Here is a 14923-nt window from a genome sequence, read left to right as displayed (position 1 = left end):
AGGTCAAAGGGAGGGGGTCAAAGGCGAAGCTACGGGGGGGATAAAAGGACCGTGTTCGTCAGTCAGAGCCGCGTGGAAGTCTGGAGCCCGAAGCCTGCAGTAGCTGGAGAAGGAGAGAGTCCAAAGAAGAGTCCAACGGGAGAGTCCAAAGAAGAGTCCAACGAGAGAGTCCAAAGAAGAGTCCAACGGGAGAGTCCAAAGAAGAGTCCAACGGGAGAGTCCAAAGAAGAGTCCAACGGGAGAGTCCAAAGAAGAGTCCAGAGTCGGAGAGTCCAGAGGCGGAGAGCGGCAGCGGCGAAGGCAGACGAGGGGGTGCTCGCGTCGGTGCCGGGAGCTGCACGCCCGAGGGAGGCCGGCAGCGCGACCTGGCCGAGGTGGAGACGCACACCAGGGATAATAAAGATCCTCTATACCCCGAGCATCAGCAACCCCCTCCTGTTTCCCCCCCGCGCTGAGATAGTGCGACCAAGGGGGCCCCTTTCCCACCCCCTGCCAGACACTGTCCGCGAGGCCCGCGGAGTGAGGCGCCATCGCCGCTCCGCGTCTCATCACCAGACGGGTAGGCGCGACCCGGTCTCGGCCTCAGGCCCGCCTCATCCTTGAGGGTATTTCTTTTCCTTGGTTTTGGGTATGTGTTGTCGGCGCCGTCTGTGAAGTAGAATTTGTATAAGTGTTGCCGTGTGCTCGGTAGTCGGTATTAGCTCTGCATTGTCTTCGCTTTTATATTTGCTTTTTGTGTAAATGGAATTGTGTTTTTTCTGTGTGCTTTTGGTGGAATTGTATTTGTGTGCTTCCCGTGTGCCGCGAATAAATGTGCTTTATTATTGAACTGTTCTCCCGCTTCGCTTCGTCATTTCTCCCATTGAATCCCCATCTTGCTTCACGTAAAGGGTTGGTAGTGGGCTGAATACGCCCGATAATTAATCGAACCGTCGAGGTCGACGATAACACCGCTCGGTTATTCTGATAGTACGGAACGGGTCGCTTAAGTGGCCCGTGTCCGAAGTCGACCTGCGGCGAGGTGCGATCGCCCGGTCTACCCTCCGCGTGGGTACTTAGGTAGGTCGACCCGGCGAGCAACCCTATCCCACGCGGGGGCTGATTGGCTCGATCGCGGTGAGACCGAAAGGTCCACCCGTGACTGGTTCCCGGCGTTAGTCCGAGAGGGTCACGACTGGATTGTCCGTCCGGTGGGCGACGTGCCGCGATTCGAGTTACGTGGCCGTCAGCACGCCGGCGGGCGCGAAATCCGCAACACTGGTGTCAGGTCGTGCGATACAAATTCATCGCCCTCCTCGCGGCACTGGTATCGGAGAACAGGAAAACGGGCTCTCCTGTCTCCGGCTAAATTCACGGGAATCGGTCCAGGGGTGAGAGAAGCGACCCCCGATTCCCTCCAAATTACGAGCGAGCAAATTAACCCTTCACGAGAAGCAAGATGGCGTCTCAAGGCGAGCGGGAGCCGGGGTATTAGAAATGGATGTAGAATGTGTAGAATCCATGGTCCAGGATGGAATCCCCGAGCAGGAAATGTTGATTGTGCAGGAACACGGACTCGCCCAACTGAACCCAGAGCCCGAAATGGGTGCGGCAGCGGCCGCGGTGTATGACACCTCCCCCCCCCCTCTCCACCAAAACCCTTCCCCAACCCTTGCCGAAACGGCTCAGCTGAGTGCATCCAACATGGCCCAGCTATGCGCCATGCTGGCGGCAATGAACACCAAGATGAATGCGAAAATGATCGAAAAAATGGATGCAAATACAAACGAAATGAAAGGCATGAACAAACAAATGATCGAAAAAATGGATGCGAATATGAAAAACGAAATGAAAGGCATGAACGAAAAGATGGATGCGAATACACAAAAAATGGATGAAAAGATGGATACAAATACAAATGAAGTGAAAACGACGATGGATGCGAATACACAGCAAATGAGGGAAGAGATGAAAAAGTTCCGGGGTGAGACGCAGAACATGGGCCGATGCCTGCAGGCGGGCATGAAGGCCGTGACAAAGGAAATAATAGTTGAGACAAGGGAGGTAAAGGGTGAAGAGTTGGCAGAGACACGGGAGATAGAAAAAATAGAGGAAAGACTACACGAGGAAGACGGGGTAAGTGACGCACACACACACACAGAGGTAGTGGAGGATAATGGGGGTGAGCTGGCGGACTGGGTAGAGACCCAGTGCGAGCACCTGGATGGCCTCCTCCAGGAACGAGGGGAGGGAGTATGCCCCCTTGAGGCGAGTCACGACCAGGTGAGTTCGGTCGTGCTTTGCGAGGTTGAGGGGACGAGTGCTGTGGACGGGTGCACGGAGAGCTTGGGGGGTGTAGAGGCCCCGGAGACCCTTGTGGGGACACAAATCCCCAGTGTGGTTGTCCCTGTGTGTGTGGTGCAAGGTGTGATTGCGGCACCGTGTGTGGAAGCGACCCCGTGTGTGAGTGGTATGGTGGCGATGGTGCCGGAGTGTGTGCTTCCCAGCACGCCGTGTGTGGATGAGGGACCGTGTGTGGAAGAGGCCGTGGGTGTGAGTGAAACGGCCTGTATGAGTGAGGCACCGCGGGTTAGTTCCCCCGCGTGTGTGGATGAGGCACGGAGTGTGGATGAGGCACCGCGGGTGAGTGCCCTCGCGTGTGTGAGTGAGGAACGGTGTGTGGATGAGGCACAGCGGTTGAGTGCCCCCGCGTGTATGAGTGAGGCACGGTGTGTGGATGAGGCACCGCGGGTGCGTGCCCCCGTGTGTATGAGTGAGGCACGGTGTGTGGATGAGGCACCGCGGGTGAGTGCCCCCGCGTGTGTGGATGAGGCACGGAGTGCGAGTGAGGCACCGCGGGTGAGTGCCCCCGCACGCGTGAGTGAACGGCCGTGTGCAAGGTCGCTGTGTGCAAGGGAGACCGTGTGTGTGAGAGAGCGGTATGTATGTATGGTCGGTGGTCTTTCTGTCTTCTACCGACTCCTCTCCAGCCTTGCCCCCCCTGCTCTCTCTGCGATTTGTCCCAACCACATTTCCACAGGGCGCTCAAGGTCCGCCAACAACCCCCTTCTGGTAAAACTACCAAAATCACGAATCACTGCTCATCTTCACTCTTTCATTCCTCTTTTTTCCCGCCTTTGGAATAAACTTCCTCACTCTATTCTTTCCCATTCTTCCCTCCAGGCTTTCAAAACAGCTGTTCACCACCACCTCTTATCTTCCCCCATCCAAATCCTCGATCTTTTCTACCCGCGATAATCCACCCAAGCCCACTTCCTTCAATTCTCCTGCTTTCCTTCCTGAAAGTCCCTGTAATGTCCATCTTCTCCTCGCCATGTTCCCCGTCCCATCCCCATCCCTCTCCCTTCCACAGTTCACCTGTGTCTGTTCCCCAATGTTTTGTCCCTTCCACTCCCACCCCTCTTGTCTCATGCCTCTTTGCTGTGTCGGGGTGCTCGCGTCGGTGCCGGGAGCTGCACGCCCGAGGGAGGCCGGCAGCGCGACCTGGCCGAGGTGGAGACGCACACCAGGGATAATAAAGATCCTCTATACCCCGAGCATCAGCAACCCCCTCCTGTTTCCCCCCGCGCTGAGATAGTGCGACCAAGGGGGCCCCTTTCCCACCCCCTGCCAGACACTGTCCGCGAGGCCCGCGGAGTGAGGCGCCATCGCCGCTCCGCGTCTCATCACCAGACGGGTAGGCGCGACCCGGTCTCGGCCTCAGGCCCGCCTCATCCTTGAGGGTATTTCTTTTCCTTGGTTTTGGGTATGTGTTGTCGGCGCCGTCTGTGAAGTAGAATTGTATAAGTGTTGCCGTGTGCTCGGTAGTCGGTATTAGCTCTGCATTGTCTTCGCTTTTATATTTGCTTTTTGTGTAAATGGAATTGTGTTTTTTCTGTGTGCTTTTGGTGGAATTGTATTTGTGTGCTTCCCGTGTGCCGCGAATAAATGTGCTTTATTATTGAACTGTTCTCCCGCTTCGCTTCGTCATTTCTCCCATTGAATCCCCATCTTGCTTCACGTAAAGGGTTGGTAGTGGGCTGAATACGCCCGATAATTAATCGAACCGTCGAGGTCGACGATAACACCGCTCGGTTATTCTGATAGTACGGAACGGGTCGCTTAAGTGGCCCGTGTCCGAAGTCGACCTGCGGCGAGGTGCGATCGCCCGGTCTACCCTCCGCGTGGGTACTTAGGTAGGTCGAATTCGGCGAGCAACCCTATCCCACGCGGGGGCTGATTGGCTCGATCGCGGTGAGACCGAAAGGTCCACCCGTGACTGGTTCCCGGCGTTAGTCCGAGAGGGTCACGACTGGATTGTCCGTCCGGTGGGCGACGTGCCGCGATTCGAGTTACGTGGCCGTCAGCACGCCGGCGGGCGCGAAATCCGCAACAATATATATATATACACACTTGCATTACATAACATACACACATACATTACACACACACACTTACATTGCATTACATTTATACATTACATATATACATTACATACGCACTTACATTACAGTACATTACATATATACATTACATACACACTTACATTATATTATATATATACATTACATACACACTTACATTACAGTACATTACATATATACATTACATATGCACTTCCATTACATTACATGACTTACATACATACATTACATTCACACTTACATTACATATATACATACTTGCATGACATTACATGACATACATTACATACGTACATTACATTACATACATTACACACACACACACACACTTGCATTACATTACATGCACACTTACATTACATATATACATTATTTACACGCATACATTACATACATACTTACATGACATTAAATGACATGCATTACAAACACACATTACATACATACATTACTAACACACTTGCATTACATTACATATATACATTACATACACACTTACATTACATACATTACATACACACTTAAATTACATTACATGACTTACATACATACATTACATACACACATACATTACATACATACATACATACTTGCATGACATTACATACGTACATTACATTACATACATTACACACACACACACTTGCATTACATTACATACACACTTACATTACATATATACATTATTTACATGCATACATTACATACATACTTACATGACATTACATGACATGCATTACAAACACACATTACATACATACATTACTAACACACTTGCATTACATTACATATATACATTACATACACACTTACATTACATACACACTTAAATTACATTACATACACACTTACATACATTACATACATACATTACACACACACTTACATACATTAGATACATACATTACATTACAATTAATGGTGAGTGATATTGATTAAAACGTGGCACTGAATGTTGGAATTCCTTGTTCATGATCACGGTGGTGAAATGGTTTGTTCTGTGTTCACACATTACACACACATTACATTACATACATTACATGACAATTGATGGTGAGTGATATTGATGAAAACGTGGCACTGAATGTTGGAATTCCTTGTTCGTGATCACGGTGGTGAAATGGTTTGTTCTGTGTTCACACATTACACACACACATTACATTACATACATTACATATTGTTGTGGTTGAGGAAATTCGCAAACCACCATTCAGGTCCCATAGGTGAGATATCTCTGTAAGTATATGTGTAGTTAGCCCCAAACCCGTTGTTTAGAGGGAATAAATGTCATTCATTCGGGCTGCGACCCTTTAAGATAGCCGTTTTTCTGTTCTATCTTTATTTTGAGCCAACCACGTCTCAACCGCCATCACACAACAACCACCAACCGCAACGCCGCTTTACAACAACAACAACAACAACAACGCCAACAGCCACGACCTTTACCGTCACATCTCGCTCTCGCAACCATCGCATCACCGCCATTCCCGCGCCGCTTGTGGGCACCGATCCTGGACTCGTACAGGGCGCGCACCGAGCAGCGGGTGCAAAAACACCACCCTTTCCGAGAAATCGGATCAAGAATGATTCACGCCCACTTCTGTTCCGTCCTATCAGCGAGCGTGGGGCGATTTGGCCCCGCCTCCATTCGCATCGGAGTATAATCGCTATATGCAGATTCGCGGATCAAGAATGATTCACGCCCACTTTTCCTTCGTCCAATGGGCGAGCGTAGCTCCGCCCCCGAGCCATTCCTGATCCAAAAATCTGCATATGATTTCTCCTGTCGAACTATAAAGCGCCGAGCGCGGGGCGAGTTGGAGGCAGTTGGGAAGAGTTGAAGAGTTGGGAAGAGTTAAAAGAGTTGAGAAAAGAAAGCAGTTGGAAAGAGTTGAAGAGTTGAGAAAAGAAGGCAGTTGGAGGCAGTTGGGAAGAGTTGAAGGGTTTAGCAGTTGAGAAGAGTTGAAGAGTTGAGAAGAGGAAAGAGTTGGAGAGTTGTGGCGGCGGCGAAATCAGTCGAGAGAGTGTCTGTCGGGGTCCGGAGAAGCTGGAGAAGCCAAGAATCTTTGTGGAGGTCGGCGCTCGTGTCAGAGTCGGGGAGCTGCGGAGAGGGGAGGCCGGTAACGCGATCGAGGTCGCAGTGGAGTCGCTCGTCGCGGGACCCAAGCCAGCCAGATATCCTCTTTCCCCCGAGCATCAACAACCCCTCCCTGTTTCCCACCGCGCTGAGATAGTGTGAGAAGGGGGCCCCGTTCCCACCCCATTCCAGGCAGTGCCAGCGAGGCCCGCGGAGTCGGGGCGCCGCCGCCATTTTGCGGCTCATCACCAGACGGGTAGGCTCGACGCGGTCTCGGCCCCAGGCCCGTCTGCCCCCTTGTCGATGAGGGTGGCCCCTTTTTTTTTGAGTGTATGTGTTGTCGGCGCCGTCTGTGAAGTAAAACTGTATAAGTGTTGCCGTGTGCTCGGTAGTCGGTAGTCGATCTGCAGTGTGTTTTTCTTTTGTTGCATTTGCTTTTTGTGCAGAATTGTCGTGTTACTTTTACATTTGCTTTTGGTGCATAATTATTGTAATTGTATATGTGTGCTTTCCGTTTACCGCGGAATAAATGTGCTTTATGTTGAACTGTTTTTCCCGTTTCGCTTTGTCTTTTCTTTTACTGAATCTCCATCTTACTTCACGTAAAGGGTTGGTCGTGGGCTAAATACGCCCAATAATTAATCAAACCGTCGAGGTTGACGATAACACCGCTCGGTTATCCCGATAGTACGGAACGGGTCGCGTAAAGTGGCCCGTGTCCGAAGTCGACCTGCGCCGAGGTGCGATCGCCCGGTCTACCCTCCGTGTGGGTACTTAGGTAGGTCGAATTTGGCGAGCAACCCTATCCCACGCGGGGGGCCGATTGGCACGATCGTGGTGAGGCCGAAAGGCCTAACCGTGACTAGTTCCCGGCGTTAGTCCTAGAGGGTCACGACGGGATTGTCCGTCCGGTGGGCGACGTGCCGCGATTCGAGTTACGTGGCCGCTCGCACGCCGGTGGGCGCGAATCCGCAACAATATATTACATTACAATTGATGGTGAGTGATATTGATCGAAACGTGGCACTGAATGTTGGAATTCCTTGTTTGTGATCACGGTGTTGAAATGGTTTGTTCTGTGTTTACACATTACATTACATACATACATACATTACATTACAATTGATGGTGAGTGATATTGATGAAAACGGGGCACTGAATGTTGGAATTCCTTGTTCGTGATCACGGTGGTGAAGTGGTTTGTCCTGTGTTCACGCAGTCACGTGTTTGTGTGTGCGTGCCCCGGACGTACGGGCTCCCAAGGAGTGTTTCATTTTTGCATCAATCTGTGGCACGAAATAATTTGTAACGTGAATGAACTTTTAACCATTTGAATCACTCATGAGGAGAAAAACATTTTTCTGCACGTGACCGCTGTGGGCTGTGGACATAATACACCCCGAACTGGGCCGGGCACGGGGACTGCACGGGTATCCGGCGGAGGGCCACCCGGTGTTTTGAGGCGCTTTTGATGAGCCGAGTGACATCCGGGCCGTGCCGAGAGTGCCGTGCAGTTTGTGGAGTTGTTCATCCTTGCCCCCACGGATTTGTGTGCATGAGATGTATGTGAATGGATGGTTGCGCAGTGGGAGGCGGTTTGCTGAGTTGTTTTAAAATTACATATTGGAATGTGAGATGATTTTGCTTGGACGCTATGTCGGTTGGCAGGCCTGGTGGGTGAGAACGTGACCTTCCGCTGCAGTGGGTCAGAATGGAGAGACGGAACGTGATCGACTGGTGTTATCACTGCAGGGAAGGTGAATGCAGCCAACGTGGTGGCACGCGTGGTCTTGTGGGATAGCTCTGCCGATGTGGAGGACGATTCACCACGTCTGACATCCTCACCACATTATAATGCATAAATGATTTTGCCCTCCCGCCCATTTAAATGCACACATGGGAGGGTGAGTCTCCATGAGCCATGTGTCCATTTGGGGGACAACTTGAAGCTTCGTTTGTGGATGCATTTTCGTGTGAAATACCAGGTAAGGAATTGAGCCCAGATGAGACGGCTTCGAGGCGAGTGGTGCATCCAGTCGAGGGAAAGTTTCATTAATTATCTGACCTTGTTAAGTTTCGTTTACCTTTTCTCATTTGTTTGGTTTGCCAAGCAGTATGGCACCTGAGTACTGCATCATGAGATTAGATGTCAGCAACATGAAGTGGTTTAAATGTGAATCAAAATAATGGATGAAATACATTTAAAACGGCTTCCCTCGTGTGTTATGGATTCGAAACGTGGGAATGAGTGAGCCAACCATGCAGATGTGGGAGAGGGCACCACATGTTGGAGCACACGGGTACAGGTCACTCATTGTGTGGATGGATGGAGGTGAGCGTGTGCGTGTAGGCAGATGCCAGCAGGTGAGTATGCTGTGCGGAAACCATGGCAACTGGTAACAACACTGGAGTTCGAATCGCTCATTTTAAGGATCTGACTACTTTTAACATTTGGAGTTGTACTAATGATGAATATGGACGAGTTACAAAGGGTCAGTCGATTCAATTAGTCTTAAGAACAGATTGTTTCATCTCAGTCTGTGGAACATAAATCCAATGATTTAATTGCACTATGTTTGTCATACAGGGTGAGATAAAATGGTCAATTTGTGTGAAGTATTTTTCCTCTGTGCCAAATCAACTAAGGTTGAGGGTGTGACCGGTTGATGTGCGGGGGTACAGAGGCACTTTTCACGTGTTTGACTTGCCAACCAATATGGTGCCCGGCACCGATGGTTGGCATTTGGGTGGAGAAAGGTTAGAGGATGTATGTCCTCCAAGTGAGGCGATTATAAGGAATGAGAATCACGCGTGGTGGTCAGGAGGAGAGTTTGTGCAGGTGATTGGCATGGGTGGCGACATTGGGAGATATAAATCGATGGTTGTTGAAGAGCTCGGGGGGGGGGGGGGTGTTGTACCGTGTAATTCCAGCCATGTGCATGACAACTTTATGAACTACGAGTCAAGGTATCTGGTCACCGTGGTTACCATGACATGTTTGAATGAGGAATGGTTTTGCTTGGGCCGCCATGTTGGTTGGCGGGCCGGGCGGGTGAGCAGTTGGTGTCCTGATTTTGTACCTGCCCTGTGGATCTGAATAAAAGTGCAGAAGAGCTGAACTGGCAAAGGGCATTTCAGGACGAGATAGAGAAGTAATATGTGTATCGACCTTGGTTGACATTTGAATGAAAGAGCTCTTCCGCCCATAAAGTTAATACAATTGGAAGTCAGTCCAATAAACAGGAAAGAAGGTGGAGGAGGTTGCGTTCAGGTTGAGGTGTGCAAACGGGTGTGCGAGCAGAGTGTGGTCAAGGATTTGGCAGCAAACCACATGCGTGTCTCGTGAGTTTTTGGTGCAGGACTTTGATATAACACAAGTCATGAATCAAAATTGGTTCCTTTCACATTTGGCGTCGGCTTTGTTCAGGTGGGCTTCGGTTGGTGCACGGGTGCACATGCAGTGGTTCGTTTGACCAGTCGTGTAACTGTGCCGTGAAGGAAGGGGTGAACTCGACCTTGATTAAATGGTCTGGGGCCTTTTGTCCACCTTCAGGAGTAGCGGTGATGGTATGATGTGAGAACACAAAAATTGCATACACAATATGAGGCTTATTCTGCCTTTATGAGGCTTATCATAAACGAGGAGTGATGTAAGGGCCACATCGGCCATTTTGGAGTTAATGCCATACAGCACTATTTTAACCCTTACCCTATCACCCGAGCCTATCATCATCATATCATTAAAAAATGTCGCTTACATCACTCCTCCTCGTGGGGCCTCGTATATAAATGTATACACTGCTCATGCTGTTATATTCGCAAGCAGGCAATGCATCTCCGTGTGTGCCGAACCTCAGATGGACGTTGCTTGGATTCCCCATCTGCTAGCATTGGTTTGAGAATGTTAAAAATCTCACGATGTCCTTTGGAAAGAGTAGGCGAGTTAGAGTGGGCATGATGCAGAGTGTGACATTGACCTGTGATCCGAGGTCTTGTGGAATATTTGAAGTCAATCATGTGTGTTTTCATGAGTTTGTTTAAAAAGAAGCATTTCATCGACCACAGTAATGTTGAGCACATACAAAACTGATGGATATGGTTTCAAAGGGAACAAACATGCTCTCAAAAGAGGAAAATGAGGAATGTGTGCCGACTATTGATGACATTGCAGCACTAGAGTACACAACCGAAGTGAGTGAAAAAGCCAGATGGAAGGAGATGGGATGCCGCGATTTTCAGAAATAAGGTAAAATAGTTGCACCAAAGGCATTTTTGCTATGGCTTGCTCGTCTGGCTCACGGAAGTGGCCATATGAGCAAACGGGGATGCAGATGGAGGGGCTCCGAACATGGCACGCTCCAGCGTTTACAGCCATGGCAGAAAACAATTTTTTGCAGAACCTGTGTGTATTGTCAACACCATAATGTTGGTAAAGTGTTTAAACAACCGGGAGGAACTTATCACATCGGATATTACTAAGGAACTCTGCAAAGCTTTGCCAATAAAACAACACTTCCACTGTCCATACCATCCTGAGTCTGCAGGACAAGTAGAATGCCAGAATGGCATACTTAGGAACAAACTTGCCAAAATATGTAATGAAACAGGTTTGAAATGGCTAGAGGCTATTCCTCTGGCACTGATGTCAATGAGGTCAATGGTAAACAGGTGCAGTGGACTAGATCCACATGAAATACTGATGGGGAGACCGATGCGAGTGCCAGTAACAGCTCCATTGACCCTGAAACAGATGGACATACACATGATTGATGAAACAATGATTAACTTTTGTGCTGCCTTAATAAGGGTTGTCAAGGAATTCCACTCACAGGTCAAACAAGCGCGATCGGAACCGGCTGTGGAGGAACACCACAGCATCCAGCCCGGCGACTGTGTGTACATCAAAGTGTTCAAGCAGAATAACACACTAAGGGCATGTTTGACCGGACCTCACCAGGTATTATTGGTTACCCACACAGCTGTTAAGTGCGAAGGTAAGCAATCACGGATCGCACATCTCATTGCAAAGGAACATACAGGGAGTCGTGAAGAGAATAGAAGAAAACCGCAAGTGGGAAAAACCATTACCGAGGGTTTATGATATACGTAGCAGTGCTTCAAATTAGCATAATCGTGATAACATGGATGATAAAAATAGCGAGAGCATGATTGGAATGCCATAGAGAGCAGAATGTTTGGTAGTTCCGGATCAGGGGAAACAAGGAATGGGTCGTTACAAGGGAAGAAGGAGATAAGCATCAATTAGATGAGAAAGGGGTGTATAGGATAAACACCATTTTGACCCTGTCGCAAAATTACGCAACGAAGGAAAATAAGGCGAAATGTTGCGTATGTGCCCACGTCCCGCACTCTTCATGAACAGGATTGCCGTTAGCAGTGATCCGATTTGAGGAAATTGATTACTGCGGAGCCGGATGGTACCATAACTATGCCTTGAATTGAACAAGCAATGAGTCATGTACAAGCTTTGCGGGCGGGTGGTACCCACCTAACAGTTTAGCGAAGAGACCACCGTATATTAGGATTACGTACAAACGAGCGGAGTGTCTTTGCCTTCCTTGAACAAATCCGAGCAGCAAATTTTATGCAGGCAAATCCCACACATTATATCATGGCAGATAACTGGAAGGGCATAAATGGGAAGTATGCTAAAGTAGCGTCAAATGGCACATACTTTGAATGCGGGTTGAGAGCCTATCCTTGGTTGTCACTTAATTGGACTGGATCCTGTTACTTAGGATATGTAGTGCCACATGTACGTCGAATCACTAGCTCGCTGTCTAAAGGTATTCTACGATGTAAGAGGAGCATTTCAGAAGGGGAACTGGCAACAATGACAATTTTTCCCCAATATGGGGCATGGAAAGCAGGGAGAGAGCTCATCGAAATTGCAGCCTCGTTGGAGGAATTGGGGGAACGAAACTGCTGATGGCTTCGATAAAGTCAACGCCAAGGTGGCAGCACTACGCACAATGACCATGCAAAATAGAATAGCCTTAGACATGATCTTAGCAGCCCAAGGAGGTAGCTGCGTTGTAATTGGGAAGGAATGTTGCACTTACATTCCAGATAACTCTGAAAAGATCCATGACGTGGTCCAGCATAATTTTATTGCTGGCTTGTAAATGCAAAAATGTAGGAAAAGGTCATGGGGAAATTACATACTGGGGGAAATTGGCCTTAATCCCAGTCTAATTAACACAGCACCCCCCCCACACCCTGTGTGGTGACACGTAACAACTTAAACTGACAGTTTTCTCTACCTAATTTACATTGAGATGTCTGCTGCTCGTCCACGGACCATGCAACCCGACACAATCCTAATTTTGCTGTGAAATTCCTCCATCTACCCCACAAACATAACAGTACTATAGTTTTCAAATTTGGAGCTTGGAGTAGTTTCATGCATTATATGATACGATTTTCCACAATCTACTCTCTCGGACTAATTCAAGTATATCATCGAAATATGATTTCGGTTTTGAGGATCGGATATCGTCCGGAATAAATAAGCGTCGAAATTTGTTGTGAAATCTATAACGTCTGCCAGATCTGTGTTGATATTTTCGGAGGTTTGTGAGGTGCTCTACAGGGAATCAAAGCAAATTTGGAAAACGCGTTAAAAAAAAAAACAGTTATAATGTCTGCGCAGACCCCAAACCGATGTACCACGTGAGACGTGCACAGACGAGCATGCCAAATGGCGGATTATCTGCAATGTTTATTTCATGGGCGATTGAACTTTGCAATGTCTCCAGAGTTGTTCTGCGTTAAGCAGCAACTCTTTTGTGGATAGAGTCATTTTATTTCATGAATTCAGTTTATTTCATTAACTACTGTATATGTGGTGCAGACCGCTTTTAAAGGTAAACGGATCCTTTATGGTATGCATCGACAGCCGAGCCAACCGTTCTTCATCAGCCATCGAATTGGGTGCTTACATGAGTGCTTAAGCCACTTGCCGAGAGCCCATTGTTGATCCCAGTACCATGCTACGACATGATGAGCGAATCGTTCACTCACTGCGGATGCTTTTGCCGTGCCACGTCATTGAGAGCGAATGATTCGTGCTCCATTACCCTGAGCGAGTGTTCATGTTACGTGCTCTGTCACATGAGTGAATGGTTTGTGCTCCATGTTCTGTCACCCTGAGCGAGTGGTTCGTGCTCTGTTCTCCGTCACCCTGAGCGAGTGGTTCGTGCTCCATGCTCCGTCACCCTGAGCGAGTGGCTCGTGCTCTGTGCTCCGTCACCCTGAAGGAGAAGTTTGTGCTCTGTGCTTTGTCACCCTGAGCGAGTGGTTCGTGCTCCATGCTCCGTCACCCTGAGTGAGTGGTTCGTGCTCTGTGCTCCGTCACCCTGAACGAGTAGTTTGCGCTTTGTGCTTCGTCACCCTGAGCGAGTGGTTCGTGCTCCATGCTCCGTCACCCTGAGCGAGTGGTTCGTGCTCCATGCTCCGTCACCCTGAGCGAGTGGTTCGTGCTCCATGCTCCGTCACCCTGAGCGAGTGGTTCGTGCTCTGTGCTCCGTCACCCTGAGCGATTTGTGAAATAACACCCAATTTCCGAGCTAATTTGCTGTATTAACATGTTTTCGAAATTACCGAGCCAAATGTTATTTTCCACCCATCACACGCAGCTGTTTATCAAGAATAATGTTGTCGGTGAAAGCTATTCAAGTTTCTGGGTTTATACAGTCAGTACTGTTGTTGGTAATCACACTGACTCCAACCTGCCGATTCCCAAAAAATTGCCGATATCGGCCAAGCGTGTGCGCATGTGTGCGTGCGCTGTTCATAAAGCATAACATATTCTCTCTGCAAACTCCCCTACCCCTCTATCTCTCTCTCTCTCGCTCTCACTTTGTCCCATCCTTGCTCTACCCATTCCCAATACAGTGCAGCACCCTCATCCCACATCTCCTCTGTTATTCCCAACCCCCCCTCTCTCTTTATCTGTCTCTGGACATATCCGGATGCTGGTTATGTCCGAGCAGTGTTTGTTTCTGACAGGGCTTGGCTCCGGACGCGTCCGTGCGGTGTTTGTTTCCGAATGTGTCCGGGTGGTATTTATGTCTGGACAGGAGTTTGTCTCCAGACTGTGTTTCCAGTATGACCAGTAGAAAATGGATTTCAGACATTATTTTGTTTTCATCTTCACTGTTATTCTGTGCAGAATTATTTTGATGAGACGGTATGAATCGTAATTAACGCTCCACTGCACGTCTGTCTTCCCTTCCTCTCACCTCACACTGTCTTCCCTTCCCCTACTCCTCCTCGTTCCCCTCCCTCCTCTCTCTCCTTTCCCCTCCACATCTTCACTCCCCCCCTCCTCTTTTTCTCCCTTCCCCCTTTCGTATCACCGTCAGCGAAGTGACGGGTGGTATTTGCTCGTGTACAATAAATACCCTGCTTGCTGGTAGAT

The sequence above is a fragment of the Eptatretus burgeri genome, chromosome 3, assembly GCF_056783735.1.
Source record: "Eptatretus burgeri isolate ZD-2024b chromosome 3, Ebu_testis_v1, whole genome shotgun sequence".
NCBI classification, from domain to species: domain Eukaryota; kingdom Metazoa; phylum Chordata; class Myxini; order Myxiniformes; family Myxinidae; genus Eptatretus; species Eptatretus burgeri.
This window is presented reverse-complemented; position numbering follows the sequence as displayed.